Genomic DNA, 15,374 nt, shown 5'->3' on the forward strand with positions numbered 1-15,374 from the left:
GGCTGTTTAGCCTGGATGGACTGCAATTATTGCTCACAATATCTGATACAGAGCATTTTGACTAGATAAGCTTGACTTGTTGCTTACAGTATCTCATATGAAGTGTTTCAACTGGATAGATTACACTTGTCATAATTCAGTGTAACCTGAAGATGTACAATTGGCACTTACATGAGTTGCTATCACTTCCATACCAGATATTTCAACTTTGTCATGGTATTCAAGTCTTGTTCTCCAACACTTATACTGATTTGGTACTGTATGTCTTTCCCCAATGCAAGTAGGTGCTAGCCCATTCTGTTCTTCACTCTTTGTGGTACTGTGTTCTTTACTGGGTAAAGAACATACCCATTTGAGAAATAGTTCTATACCACACAGATGTGACTTTGTTTTTAATCTTTCACACCAGTTATTTCAGTGTGATCACTTTCTGCTTGATTTTATGTTTTGCATGTTCATCTGTCCCTCTAGTTTTTCAAAGTGGGATGAGAAGAAGTAAGACCATTTCATAAGTTAACATTTTCTAATCCTGACAATGTAGTTTGATACATACTTGTCTCACTTCAACCACTTCCTTCCTCAATGATTTGCCAGTGTTTCTTGTTTGAATATGACAGTTCTTGAATGTGAGGGTTATGCTAGAATAATAGACTGCATTAGCTGTGCTGGTACAGTGGGATTGTTGGAAGGTAGTTGCATGATCAGTACATGTTTTAAAGACTAATGAGCCAGGTAAAAAGTTTTTTTTGGCAATGTTTAGAGAGCAAATCAAGATTGAAACAGCTTTGAGGTGAGAAGAGGTAAATACCTGTATGAAATACAGTTTCAGTATAAAAATTTTAACTTTTATTTGGGCAAGTTGTACAATTCATAAAAATAATTTTGAAGTTTGAAACTATTTCATATAGTCGTTGTTTGTTTGCAATAAAATAAGACAAACCATTAAATAAATGTATTCAGGTTTCACAGTTTACTGTGTCAGTATTGTGCTTAAAATTCCATAATTAAAATTAAAATATACAGAAAAACTATTTGTACATTTAAAAACTGAATTACTAAGTTTGGGGATTGGGCTCAGTTTCAAACCTTGAACATGGACTAGAAATAACTTTTAGTAACATTCAATTATCTGTAAAATATGTATGCATTAACTTGATGTTATAGTAAATATAATTAAATAAAAACTTATCAGGATTTCACGAGAAATTGATACAGAATTAATATTAACTTTTTATCAAAGCAAGTCTTTTACATAGATCAGAAATAAAAACATACCTAATTATGAGCATAGGTAACTAAATATAGTGTTCAGACTGTGTTACTTTTATGATTAGAATGTAGTTTCATCAGTTGCAAACTCTCTCACTGTTTTTTTGGTCCATGTTCAAGGTCTAAATCTGAGCTTAGTAATTCAGTGCAGACACACTGTGTAGGTTAAATATCAATAGATCTGCATTTACTTTTTGTTATTTCTATTTAACTGTCAGAAATGCATTATGTTTGCTTTTGTTTATATCCTTCTGTGAATTTTGTAGAAAGTTGATTAAATATTTTTTGTATTCAATAAATACAACTATGCATTTACAAAAATTAAAAATACTATTTGATATGTGCCAATCAATGAATTAACCTCACACTGCTTCATTTTCTCACCATTTATTTTGCAATAATGAATATTTATAATGAGATATTCAATGAAAAATATACATTTCACAACCAAATTCCTGAAGATAGAAAAAATTATTGCTCTTTAAAAATCACATTTACTCCTGTTATACCTTGTTTTACTTAAAACATTTTATCAATTTTATACAATTTTTGTTTTTAAGGTAACTTTAGCATTTGAATTCTTGAAACACTATATTAATCACTGCATTGAGCAATAAATTGCTAAAACCAAACTTGGTAACTTGCTTTGAACAAAACATCAGGTTCAATAGAATGCATTTTTTTTTAACTATTAACACAAAATGTTCAGCAGTATGTAGGTAAGTAATAATAAATGAAGAGCAGACAAGTGGTACAGATCATATCTGTGGTCAGCACTTTGTAAAACAATCTTGAAATTATCTTTAAGAAGAATCTGGGAGACACAAGTCACTGTCAATGTTCAGTTACACACACTACAGTTCAGTTTCAGACATTGTAACTTTACAGGATTTCTACTTATTATGCATTGGTTATTCCACATCCAATTCTTGGAGATCTTCATCAAATAGGTTTTCATTGATTGGAACAGCTTCTCCATCTACTGTAGCAGGAAGATGATCTTCTCAATCAGCTGCTTCAGGGAGCTTCCCCTCCTCTCCTACAAATTTATTTATTAAAACAATCATAATGAACACCATGTTTGTACAAAATACCACTAACAACAATACTGATATAATTATCTATATGATATTTAATCAACACAATCTGTCCTGATTTTTCTCAATACATTTTGAAACATTGACAATAACTAACAAATATATAATTTTTACATAAATTAATACATTTATCATTCTTATTAGCTATAAGCTTCATTCAGGCTTTTAGTATATGTAAAATAATTTGCAAACTACCTTTCACAGACAGACCTTTCTTTTAACATTTTCAATGTCATGATTTTTTCTAAAAATGAAATATTTGTGGTTTCATTAAATAAGTCTAAACATCTTTTTTTTAAATTAATAAGCATTAAATACAAATTAATTATTATTACAGCTGATAATAATGGTTTTCAACAAAATCTTATTTTAACAGCTAATTTATATTGTGTTCTAACTTCATTTTATTATAACATATACTTTTTAAAATTTTGTCAACAATTCTCTTATTAAAATAGATACTTCATATTAAACCTTAACTATAACATTCCTACTTCAACAGACACTTGAATTAAATTTAAAGCACAACTATAACAGTTACTTTCTTAATGTAATACTTGATACTGACTACATCGTCTTACCATATAGGTTTGCTTTTGTTCTGTTCACTTCATGAAGATTAGGTAACAATGTTAATCCTAAGTTTGCTTGCAGGATAAGGGTCTCAGCTGTTAGTTCCAGATATGAATCACAGTTCTGCAACTGCAAAGAAAGTTTAAATTTTTATATGTTCCAATGCCCTCAAGTTTTATGATAAATATGTCTCATTCACGTTAGCATTGACATAGACAAAATTTAAAAGTAATATTTATATATATTAAGTCTATAATTGGTTTTGTTCATTATTTCATTCACTTTCACAAAATATTTTAAATGAGGTATTTATTTCAAGTTTTTAACCATGAAAGCAAATTAATATATATATTTTTAAACTTTTGGATTGAGTTCAAATGTGTATTTTTATTTCTTCCAAAACTATAAAAGCCTTTTAAAATCAATTTTCTATTTCCCAGCTACAAAAAGACACAAAACTGTTCAATGATGTGTCAACACTAACAACCAAGTTTGATGGTATTAATTAAAAAAGAGAGATATTATAATTGTCTTTTTTTGTATAAAGAGAATTCTTCCAATATCCTTGTGGTACCACAGCCTGTAATGTGGAGACAGAAATAAAAATACATAAATGTTTCATTGTACAACTTTTTTTTCTCTTTGAAGAAACAAATTATGATATCAAATGATATTGATGAACTGGATAAAACACAAACTGTTTAATTAAGCAACATTCCTTAACAACATTTCCATGAAAATCATTAAGAGATAAAATAGCATGCAAACAAGACCTCATGCTTTGATAATAGATGAAATATTAATACCTCACTATCTTCTCGAGGAAATAGATCATATGCTGCCTCATCTTCACCCATCTAGCCTTCTACAGCCAAGTCTGGGTTGAATGTAAACATCTCTCGTCCACTGAGCTGTTTGAAGACTCATAACTATGAAGATTCTAGTTTACTCTTCAGATCAATATACTAAACAATTAAAAGAATAAACTTGACAAATTTAAATGTGCTCTATGACCACACTCATTAATAATGCATTTTGTACCATATAATGTTAAAATTCTACATCAAGTTGTCTTGCTATTTTTAAGGTTAGCTTACCTCTTCTTAAGCAAAGTACAAGCTGCGTTGAAAATAAATATATTATTATTTATATCACAGCAATGATCAGTAATTTCAAGAATGATTTTACAAATTGTTGATCACTTACTTCTTATGTCAATCAAATAATATCAATGTTTACAATAGATGATACACTATGATAATAACATGCAGTTTTATTTCCTTAAATTAAGGGGTGACCAGTAGAGTTCATCTATAATTACACCACGATGATGGTCAACAAACTTTAACTTACTAATAACACTCATCACATGATGACAGTCACACAGTTTTACAATATCACTTACACCAAAGTGATGACCAGCTTTAAACTCTGCTTTTTTCCTGTCCTGTTCCACTTGAGCTTTTTCCTTCTTCTCTGCTATCTAGAAAGCAAAATAATGTTGTTGTTTTGTGTTGATACTATGCTTACAAAATATATTTCAAATAAATATTGAACACACATACAATTATACAAACATAAAAATTTTTGTACACAATGTCTTTTATACTTATATATATGTGTACGTACTTATTTCCCAAATTTATACATTAACTGTTACACTTTACACACGTTTTCATTAAAAGAATGTAATAAAGATCTAAATTGTTATAAGTCAATAAAGTCTAGTGTATAAAAAATCTAAACTTAAAACAATGATACCAACTTGTGTACATTTTTATGAAAATATTTTAAAAGTATACTATCCTTCATAAACATAAAAAAGAGGAAGACAAGAGTACAAAATATGAAATTCAATAAGTAAACTTGTATTGAAGTGTGGATAGACAGAGAATAAAATACTTTTTCCAAGCCAAAAATGTTTAAAATGAAATTCTTGTCAAGTTAGACCCAAGAGCTGTCTCTCTTGAAGTACACAGAATGTAATGACACAGTCGTAAAAAAATTAGATATAATACAATATAATATTATAAAACACACAAAGAACACAATTTTATAAATTACATAGAGCAAGATATAATTTTATGAATGCATACAGATAACGATTTATGTACAGAAAATATAACTTTATAAAATTATAATATTATTCAATAATAATGTAATAACAAAGTATTCAGAGAAAACTTATGTCTAAACTTTACACCAACTTGAATATAAGACTGTTTAGTGCAGGTAGTGTTACTAATTAATTTACTTTGTAACTCACTGATGTTGAGGCTATTGAATACTGTGTTTGCAATCCAGTGATGTCAAGACTGTGATACATGTATAAATAACTACAACTAGATGAATGAAAAAAGAGTAAAAGTCACATGAGAGAGAATTTCTGTCACAGAAAAGTTAGACTTTCTAAAGTTAACTGTTGTGGAAGTGAATGGTTGGTAGGTTAGGGTGACATTTAAAGTCTGAAAGAGATAAGGAGAATAATATGTCTCATAAAAGGGTGTTCTAAACCAACTGAACCCACATTTGTGGACTTCAACAAAAGAAAGATGATAATTGGAAGTACAAAAAACAGAATAATACTGAAAGTTAAGGATACAACTGTAGTAACTCATGTGATATCATGACACTACTGTGATTAAAAGAAATAAAAGTTTAGCTTGTCAACTGAATTCTAAAACAATTGAATTGTGGACTTTTGACAATAAAAAGAAAACTGCATAGTGTCTAAGATACAAATATTATCTCCATAATGTAAATAATTTTGTACATACATTTAACTTGTTTCAAACATATATTATTTTAAAAAACAAGTGGAGTGCATGTTGTTCATTTTTTGACAATTTCACTGCCAGCAAGTCAGAGATACCTACTGTAGAAAATTTCGTAGTCCAACACACTTATAAATTTTCATTACTCTTAAGTAAGTGTATAACATTTGGTGAGCCACAGACATGATTACACGGTGGTAAGTTGTGGTAGAAGAAAATGTGAAGGACAGTGGAAATACATAGACCTGTTTGTGCACAACTACAGTAAAAGTGCAAATGGCATGGAGATTACATGATATATAACCATGTCAAATTTTGATAAAAGAATGGAAAGAGGATAGATATCTTCATGGATAGACCAGGAAAGATAGGCCTTGTTGTGCATACACAACAACATGGCATCCAGCTAAAGTGAAGCCCTTTCAGATGCCTTATGCAATGAAATACCTTATAAAGCAGGAAGCTGAGGCAATGTTGGAAGCTGGAATTGTTAAGCCTTCAAATTCAGCCTACCATTTACCAGTTTTAATCACAAAAATTAAAGATAGGTTAACTGTTTCTAAATAAATTTCCAAAAGCTGAATCTTGTGATGAAGTTCAACTCTGAACCTATGGACAACCTAGAAACTATCAGGTCAGGTTCTCTTCAAAGATCAACCTCAGTAAAGGTTATTGCCAAATCCTAATGAAGACAGGATTTACAGAGAAGACAGCATTTTTAATACCAGATGGATGTTACCAATTTCAGCAGGTGCCAAGTCAACTCTGCAGAAACATTCAACTGCATGATAAGGAGGATGCTGTGCAACACCACCAATATCAAGCACTATGCAGATGCCATCCTGACACATACTGTGAAATGGGAAGACTATATGAAGAAATGTAGAAAGCTGTTACAACATGTGAGAGCAGCAGGTCTTATCATCAGACCATCCAAGTGCTACACCTCATATTATGTGCTGGGACTGAAAGATAGTCATGGAAAAGAAGGTATTCCAAATACAAGATACACTAGCTCTGACTAAAAAGCAACAAGTCAGATCCTTTCTGGAGTTATTTTGATATTACAGGAAATTCATCCCAAACTATGTTGAAATTGGTGCAACATTGACTAACCTGACCAAGAAAGGCTTATCGAACAAAGTAAAGTAGAAATGACGACACCTGGTTGCATTCCAGACTTAAACAAACCATTGACTGTTTAGACTGATGCTTCAGACATTGAAATTGGGAAAGTGCTCTTACAATAATATAGAGATGGACCATTTCCAGTAATATATACAAGTAAAAAGCTGTTAAGTAGTAAAAACTACTCTGTTACTGAATGAGCATGTCTAGCCATCATACTTACCATTAAAAAGTTCCAGAACTACTTGTACAGGAAGGAGTTCATCATCTGGACAGACCATTGCCAGCTGTGTTTGGGTTCCTAGAGTGAAAGGATGAATCAAGCAGTACAAAAGAAAGGCAATACAACATGAGAAAGTGCCCATTAAGAAAAAAATGGACAATCCCACATGTGAACAATAAAGGACAACATTCCCAGATGAAAGAGTAATAAAAAAAGTTGGAAAAGGAGGAAAACAAGAAAGAACTGGTCAATAACGTGCTATCAACAGAACTTGACAAGGGGTGTTACGGAACTTCAACAAGACACTGGGAGGGAGAGGGGGTAGATGGCAGGGAACACATACAGAAATGAACAGCACAAGCAAGATGGTGTATACAGCCAGACTGTTCGTTATGTGACCATTGGATCAAAAGAGCTCAGGTAACCAGATATTCCATAATTTGCAAACAAAGTGAAAAAGGATGAGTCCAAACAAGGAGTGGAGAGAAAAGGAACAAATATAAGAGTCAGAAACAACCCAAAAATTAAGACATTCAGAGAAATTTTCTTAATTAATAATGAATGTATCTGAAGAAAAGGTAGAAGCAAAATGCAGCCATGTGTCCAGAATAGAAAAGAAACAAAGGCCAAAACTGTGAATGTAGCAAGTTATAGCCCTCATAACATGGCTAGAGACATAAGGAGCAAGAGTTATGCCAAAAAGTAGAACCTCAAAACAGTGTGTATTGTGATGATGGGATTATTGGAAGGAGATGAAAGGTATCCAAGACATGTACCATTGTAAACTAAAAGTTTACAATTTTTGTATATTAGTTCTGTTCAAGAACAAATCAGGATTTAAACATCCACAGTTTGTATGTTTTACCATCAGTCAAATAAGCAAAAATTATACAAAGGACAACATTAAATAATGTTCCTCTTCCCTTTTTTGTTACTAAATCCCTAATAATCTCATTAGATAATAATTTTGTGCCCTACTTGCGGAAAGTAATAACTGATTCCTTGAACTGATCAATTACACTCAACTCATTAGTACCACACCTTTTACAACCCATACAAAAAAGGCACATGCTTACTTCTTAACTTTTTTTCAACCACAACATAATTCTAACGTAGTATCATTTTTAATTTTTTCTTTCACTGTGGGTTGTTTTTTTTTCACTAATTTTCAAATTACCCTTAATTTCACATGATAGCCTTCATCTTTTTAACAGTTGTCATTTTTAGTTAAACAATTTATTTATCTTCATTATTTGAACAAAATAAACATACTAGAACATTACTTAATAAATATTTGCAACATCACAATATCTTGCAATTTTCTACCATATTCACTAAATAGTAAACCTGTACAATTTGATGACAATTTTGTTTTGGTGAACATATTAAAAATTATGTTTACAAACACTGCACTATAACAAAATCATAATGTGTCTATTAAAAAGTAAAAATAGTAACTATAAACAAAGCATCAACAAAATAACTTTATTATGCTTTAAACAATCTCAAGTTATTCAACCTCTTTGCTTCATACAATATACATTTCAGTGTATAGGTATATTATTAAACCTGATGATGACAAAACCTTTTCCAAACACTATACATTCCTTATCATGTTAAACTTTTAATAAGATTTGTTATCCATTCAACCCATCTTTAAACTGTATAAGCTTACTTACCTTATGCAAAGTTATCATATATTTTCTCTTTGAAGAAAATTTCTATAGCTTTAAAATATAATTTTATACACAAATACATTCAGAATTCACAACAAAGGGAACTTTACAAAGCTATAAAAAACAACCTGTATTTTAACTTTATCAACACATGATAGTCTAACTGTGTGTTATATCCAAGCATATTTAAACTTTCTCAACAACTGTTCTCATAGCAAGAATAGTTTCTATTTCTTTCTTTTATGAAGAGGGGGTCTAATTAGACTTCTGGTAGTTTAATTAATAAGTGTACATCACATTCAATGTTTTTCTTGTTTATAAAACCTATGTGTTACAAGTAATTAGTGATAAAATTAATTAGAAAGTCTATTATTATTAGTTCATGTAGGTTGTAATGAACAATTTAAATTCACATTTTAGTGTTTGCAAACAGTTTGTTTTTAATTCTTTTTTATTTCTTGCATTTTTACTTATTTTGGATATCAACAGTACTAAAACATTTGTGAGAAGCATTATAACTTTCAAACAATGAAAAACAGATTTTAAAGTAGGCATATGTTACAAGAGCTACAAGTGTCATAAATATAAGGGCTACAAATTATGTAAGAAATAATAGCCATAAATAGTTATTTCAAAATTTGAGTTGAAATAAAGTTTTTTATTATCATTTAGAGAAAAGGTATTTTTTTTTATAACTTCATTACCAAAGTGTCTGGTGCATATAGCCTAGTTGCTTTGCACCATAAAATGCCAAGCTAACCTACCAACAATGAAAATGTCTAAACCGCTCCATTGTGCATTATAAATTCCGGAAAATAACACTTACTTTAGGGAAACCAAATCTCCATAAAGTCTAGAATGCATGCACACTGTTAATTTCTGGAAAAACACAAGGCCTGATAATTTACCAGGAAAACATTCAGTTGATGTTCATATCATTGTATTCTTAAGATAATGGCTGAAGCTACACCTGACTGCTACAGATTCAAAATAAACTAAATTCAAATAAATAATAATAAAGGTAATTAATAGACCAATCAAATAGATATTGAAACCTAATATTTATTTTCATTGCTATTCACTGTTTTCCTAATCAAATTAAGGGGGGAAATGGAGGGAGGAGTTGAGACTCCCACAGATAAAAACATTAAATGACACAGATATTACTTTTCAAAAAAGAAAAAATGAAGAGCTAGAAGGGATAAGGTTTCAACTCCCTTCATCTCTACCTTAAATTAATGCCTATTCAAATATAATATTGAACAACATAATTATTAATCTCTGAAAAATGTGTATGAGGTTTACCCCTATGGATCCCTTCACTTCACCTGCATTCTCTCATACAGAACTGAAGAACACAGTTATTAAATACTAAAAATATGAATGACTGGACCACTTGGGCTCCTGCTCTAGATGTGCTCATACTTATACAACTTTAAATAACAGTGATACAATTGTAAAGTAAAAACATCACACAGTGTGAGAAAAAAATCAAAATACAATAAATTTACACATAATTATTTAAATAGCCAGAGTTGACAGTCAATGGTTCAAAATTGGTGCAGTGGTAGATAGCTTCTGTAGCTTTGCAATAACAATGACAGGAATAGTAAATTTAATGGCAATGGAAGTCATAAAGCATCCCCACACCTGCCTCTTAAGTAAGTTTGTACCTAACAAATATTTTGATCACCTGGATATTTGAAATAACAAGAAACATTAATTTCAATTAGGTTATTATTTTCATGACAACTGATTTATTCATAATTTTGATTGATTGCTAAAATAATTATCACAAACACTTATTTTGATTGGTTAAATGAATCAGTTCTTCTGTAAGCAGATGCATGTTAACATCACAAGTTTTACTAATGAAGAAAATTCAACTTAAAATGAAAAACATTTTATAACATACAATACGTAAGGCAAGACATGAACTAGTAAATGTTGTTACTAGTATATGGATGCGGGCAGTGTGTATGGGTGAGAAGTTTCACTGATCTCACAGTTCCCACTAAAGTGAATACAAACAAGTTTGATTCATAGTTCACATCCCCACAAAGATAGAATACATTTAACTGCAAGAAATGTGAGGTGAAGAACATGTGAACTGCTTGCTCCAAACCTGAAAATGAGAAGGCTAGGCCCAAATGAGGTTGAAAAGAAGAAAACTACCCCAAATGAATGGGTTATTGAGAGGAGTTAAGAATGAATTTCCCCACTGTCATGAGGAATCCTCCCTCTATTGTATCTTGTAGAATCAGTGGAGTGTGGTCTATGGACTGTGAATGAGTAGAAGCAAACATAATCTAGTTATTGATAGAATGAAGAGCACAAATTATCATAGAGCAAAAAAAGAACTGAGGTTTGTCCAAACAAACAGGAAAGTCCTGAAATGGAAAACATGACTTAGAGCAATAAATATCAATGAAGTGGACACGGTGGGGAAGAATATTAAATTGTGGATTATGAAGAGAAAATGGTTAAGCACATAATTAACAATTTTGAAAAATAAGAGTTATATCTTACTAGTAGTAATAATATGCACCTTACAAACAATCTAGGCCTAAACATACCTAGTTAAATTACTAATAATGAACTAACAAAGCCATGAAATTTTCCGAGACCACAAAGCATGTAACATTAATGTACTTGCACAATGATTAAATTTATCTGGTAATAACACAAGTAATAATCAACATCTCATTTATAATTCATTTAAAATAACTTAGATGATAAAGAACATATAAATATCTAATTTACCAAAATCCATACATTAATGACATGAAATACTCAATTCTCCCATGTGTAAATAAGAGTTAAGCCACACAAATGACATCTGAGTCACAACCACTACAGGCATATCAACCAGATTTAAAGTATGGTAAAGTTTATCAACATGTACCGGTCCCCTGGTAGAACTGGTATCAACAGAAACAAAAGTATGAGAAGAGCAATTCTCTCCCAAAGCAAACAACTTGGAAGCATGAAAAGCAGTGGAAAACTAAAACTCTTGAAATGATATTTTATTTGCCCACACCCTCTACACCCTCTCACATACAATAATAACAAAAGGTGTGATTTTAACTTGATAGAAGTCAAGTACAAAGCAACACAATGGGCTATCTGCGCATTGCCCACCACGGGTTTCTAGCGTTGTAAGTCCGCAGACATTCTGCTGTGCCACCAGGAAGGCTTAAATGTGCGTGCCAGCTAATTCCGTAATTTCCGAAATACCCGTTGATTTCAATACACCCCTTCTGAACGTAGGCATTTGCACATTAGAAAAAAAACAAACTTTTTTTTTTTTGTTTCTTGTCTAAAAATAATTTTCCATGCATTTGTCTTAAGATAATTTGGACATTTCGTACTTGGTCAAAGAATTATTGATGTTGGTTAAATAACATTAAAATATTATAGGTGTTTTGGTTGTGTTGTGCACCACTAGGAGGGTGAGACACTATTTCTTCTTCCAGAACTCTTCTTCCATAACACTGTGCAATCTGCATTATTTTTGTTTATAAAATATGCAAACATCCCACGCTGATTTGCAGTAAATCAAATAAATTGATAATTAAGTAATCAAAATACGTGTTACTATCAAGATAAGGATTATTTTTGTTTGCTTGTTGATAAGCGTAAAAGCTGCACAATTGGCAATCTGTTTCGTGCTCAACACGGGCGTCGCAACCCGTGTTTTCAAGTTGTAAATCCACTGACTCACCATGCTCTCCACCGGGTGGCTTTCTTCATATTAAAGGCACACAGTTGTTTTTTTAATCCCAAACATTGTATATTAAAATGTTTTATACACGTAACATAACTGGATTGTTTATATAAATATTTATTTACTTAGTAGTTACATGTCGCCACAGCACTACGTACATATTTCCAGAGGTGAAATATTTATAAAGTCTTTAAGTCATTTTAAACTTATTATTTTGTAACTAGATTATTTGAGTGTCTGAATAAAGTTGTTCTCCTTCGCCAAATTTGTGATTTTGACCAACTATTCAATGTTATAGATTTCTTTTATTTTCTTTAGGTTACTAGATGATGAATAAAGAAGAACTCAAAAAGCCCATAAATATTGGAAACAATATTTGCTAGTACCTTAAACATTGTTATCTCCAAAATCTGGGCTCGGCATGGCCAGGTGGATAAGGCACTCGACTCTTAATCTAAGGAGTCGCGGACTCGAATACCGATTATAATGTGACGGTCAATCCCACTATTTGTTGGTAAAAGAGTTGGCGTTGATGACTAGCTATCTTCTCTCCAGTCTTACACTGCTAAATTAGGGACAGCTAGCACAGATTAGCTCGAGTAGCTTTGTAGTAAATTTGTAGAAGATTCTAAAGTAAAGAATCATCAATTGAAGATATGTGTAATTAAATTCTAGTAACTGCCAGTATTATTGCCAACTGAAATATCTAGAACCTTGTCTAATGATTATAAAAGATAGTCATCAAACTTGCTGAGAAATGGCATATATTGTTAGTTTGCAACAGTTAGTATACTATAAAACTCAGAATTGGTAACTGTGATAAACGCTTATTAATCGAAAAAAACTACCTTTATTTGACCAAGAACGTTCATAGATATCGAACACTACAAACCATTCAACTTTAGACAATAGTATTTTACGAAGACATTAGACATTTTTTGCGGTTAAAGTCAACTTGTAAACGGCGTGAGTCCAGCGAATAATGGAGTTAGCTAGCTTACTCGTTAAGTGAACTGCATCTAAATCAATTTGAAAGTTATTCTCATGCCAGAAAGAGGACTTAATATTGTTTGTGTGAATGAATCTTGTTGGCAATTATTATAAATTTGATACACATTCACATTAAATTAACTTTGAAAATTAAAATTAAAAGTTCCGGGTATTTGAACTTGTACTACATCGCAAAAAATAAACGCCCCCCAGTAACTCAACGGTATGTCTGCGGACTTAAAACGCTAAAAGCTCGTGGTGGGCAAAGCACAGACAGCTCATTGTAGCTTTGTGCTTAATCAAAACAACAACGCAAAATAAATCAGAGGCTCGTCAGGTATAAATTATAATACGTACGTATAATTTTGTATGTAAATATATTGAAGTGAACCAATGCCATTAACTTTTTTCTCGCTGCTTTCATTCATATAAGAAAAACTATAAAGACATTTTAGTTTGCGCATGTTGTTTTACCATTTATATTATACTTATGTAAATATATATTGTTTCCATAATCTTTCCAAATTCAGACAAATACTATAAAATTGCTATGATGCAATTGAAGTTAAAATATTAATAACTAAGTCAAACTTTAAAGAGATTGCAATATTTACAGAAATACTATGTACTGTTCATGTTAATATAACACAAATAATATTCAATAAATAGATTTATGTCAGAATGAACATGAATTCGTAAAATCAAAGTATTTTGATGGCTAAAAATTATTATTCCAAAATATTGAGTCTTACATTTACTAAAGGTTTGTTTTGGAATTTCGCACAAAGCTACTCGAGAGCTATTTGTGCTAGCCGTCCTTAATTTAGCAGTGTAAGACAAGAGTGAAGGCAGCTAGTCATCACCACCCACCGCCAACTCTTGGGCTACTGTTTTACCAACGAATAGTGGGATTGACCGTAACTTATAACGCCCCCACGGCTGGGAGGGCGAGCATGTTTGGCGCGACGCGGGCACGAACCCGCGACCCTCGGATTACGAGTCGCACGCCTTACGCGCTTGGCATGCCAGGCCATTACATTTACTAAGAAAAACAAAGCAATTCTATAAGGATATAAGACGAAACCCTAATTTTCAAAATTTAAAAAAACAACATCGATCCCAAAAAAATAGAAATAATGGACACTTCATAAAAAAGATATAATGTCAAGTTTCACTGTGTCGGTATTTGGGTATTGATGTTAAATATCCAGGAGAGTCAGGTACATTTGACCTCTTCCTCCCTCCCGAACGATTATAGCGTCTGTCTTTAGGTTTTTTTTTGTTTTTTTTTAAGCTTTGGACAGAGTAAAAGAACAACATCATACTCAGGTCCATTTCAGGGGTCAGTCCATGCATGGACGAACAAGAAGTTTTTTTTTCTTTTTATTATTTCTCTTGTGTTTTTTCTTCATTTTTTATTTTATTTTTTGTATTTTCATATATATATATATATTTTTGTATTTTTCTCCTTTTCTTCAAAGAGAGAATGCTACTACTACTTGTAGTAACACGCACACACACAAAAAGAAAGTAATAATAATTATTATTATTCAATAATTGAATAATAATTCAATAAGAGAGAAAAAAATGATTAAAAAAAGAAAAATAACAATTATAATAATAAAAAAGGAACAAGGACTAAGTGTCTAGTGCATAGTGGCCAGCTTGTGTTACATTTCTTAAATATATGTTAAAAGGGGGAGGTATTTAGGACTATTTACATCATGTACGTGATATCTGTCGAGATCACACATTAAGTCATTTTTATGCCAATTCTTATTGAAATATTTTAGAGAATTATGCAAGAGTCTTTCAGATATTGTATCTATGTTTGCATACTTGTGCATGAATGTGGTTGAGGTGCTACGTGGTACTTTATATGCCGAAGTTAGTACAGAATTTTGTATACGTTGAAGT

The 15,374-nt window shown here is 31.3% G+C and overlaps 1 long non-coding RNA gene across 2 annotated transcripts; it reads right to left on the minus strand.

The window, feature by feature from the left end:
• Window positions 1-1,640: 1,640 nt before the first annotated feature.
• On the minus strand, window positions 1,641-11,899 carry LOC143233553 (uncharacterized). 2 transcript variants are annotated; one of them, XR_013018210.1, is made up of 5 exons: window positions 11,504-11,899; window positions 4,345-4,422; window positions 3,746-3,904; window positions 2,948-3,068; window positions 1,641-2,308 (listed from the first exon to the last, which is right to left on the minus strand). It is a non-coding gene; the product is annotated as an uncharacterized LOC143233553 (long non-coding RNA). The 2 variants fall into 2 exon arrangements; XR_013018209.1 differs by having other exon boundaries at window positions 3,746-3,850; window positions 11,504-11,898.
• Window positions 11,900-15,374: the final 3,475 nt, after the last annotated feature.

The sequence above is a fragment of the Tachypleus tridentatus genome, chromosome 12, assembly GCF_004210375.1.
Source record: "Tachypleus tridentatus isolate NWPU-2018 chromosome 12, ASM421037v1, whole genome shotgun sequence".
In the NCBI taxonomy this organism is placed as follows: domain Eukaryota; kingdom Metazoa; phylum Arthropoda; class Merostomata; order Xiphosura; family Limulidae; genus Tachypleus; species Tachypleus tridentatus.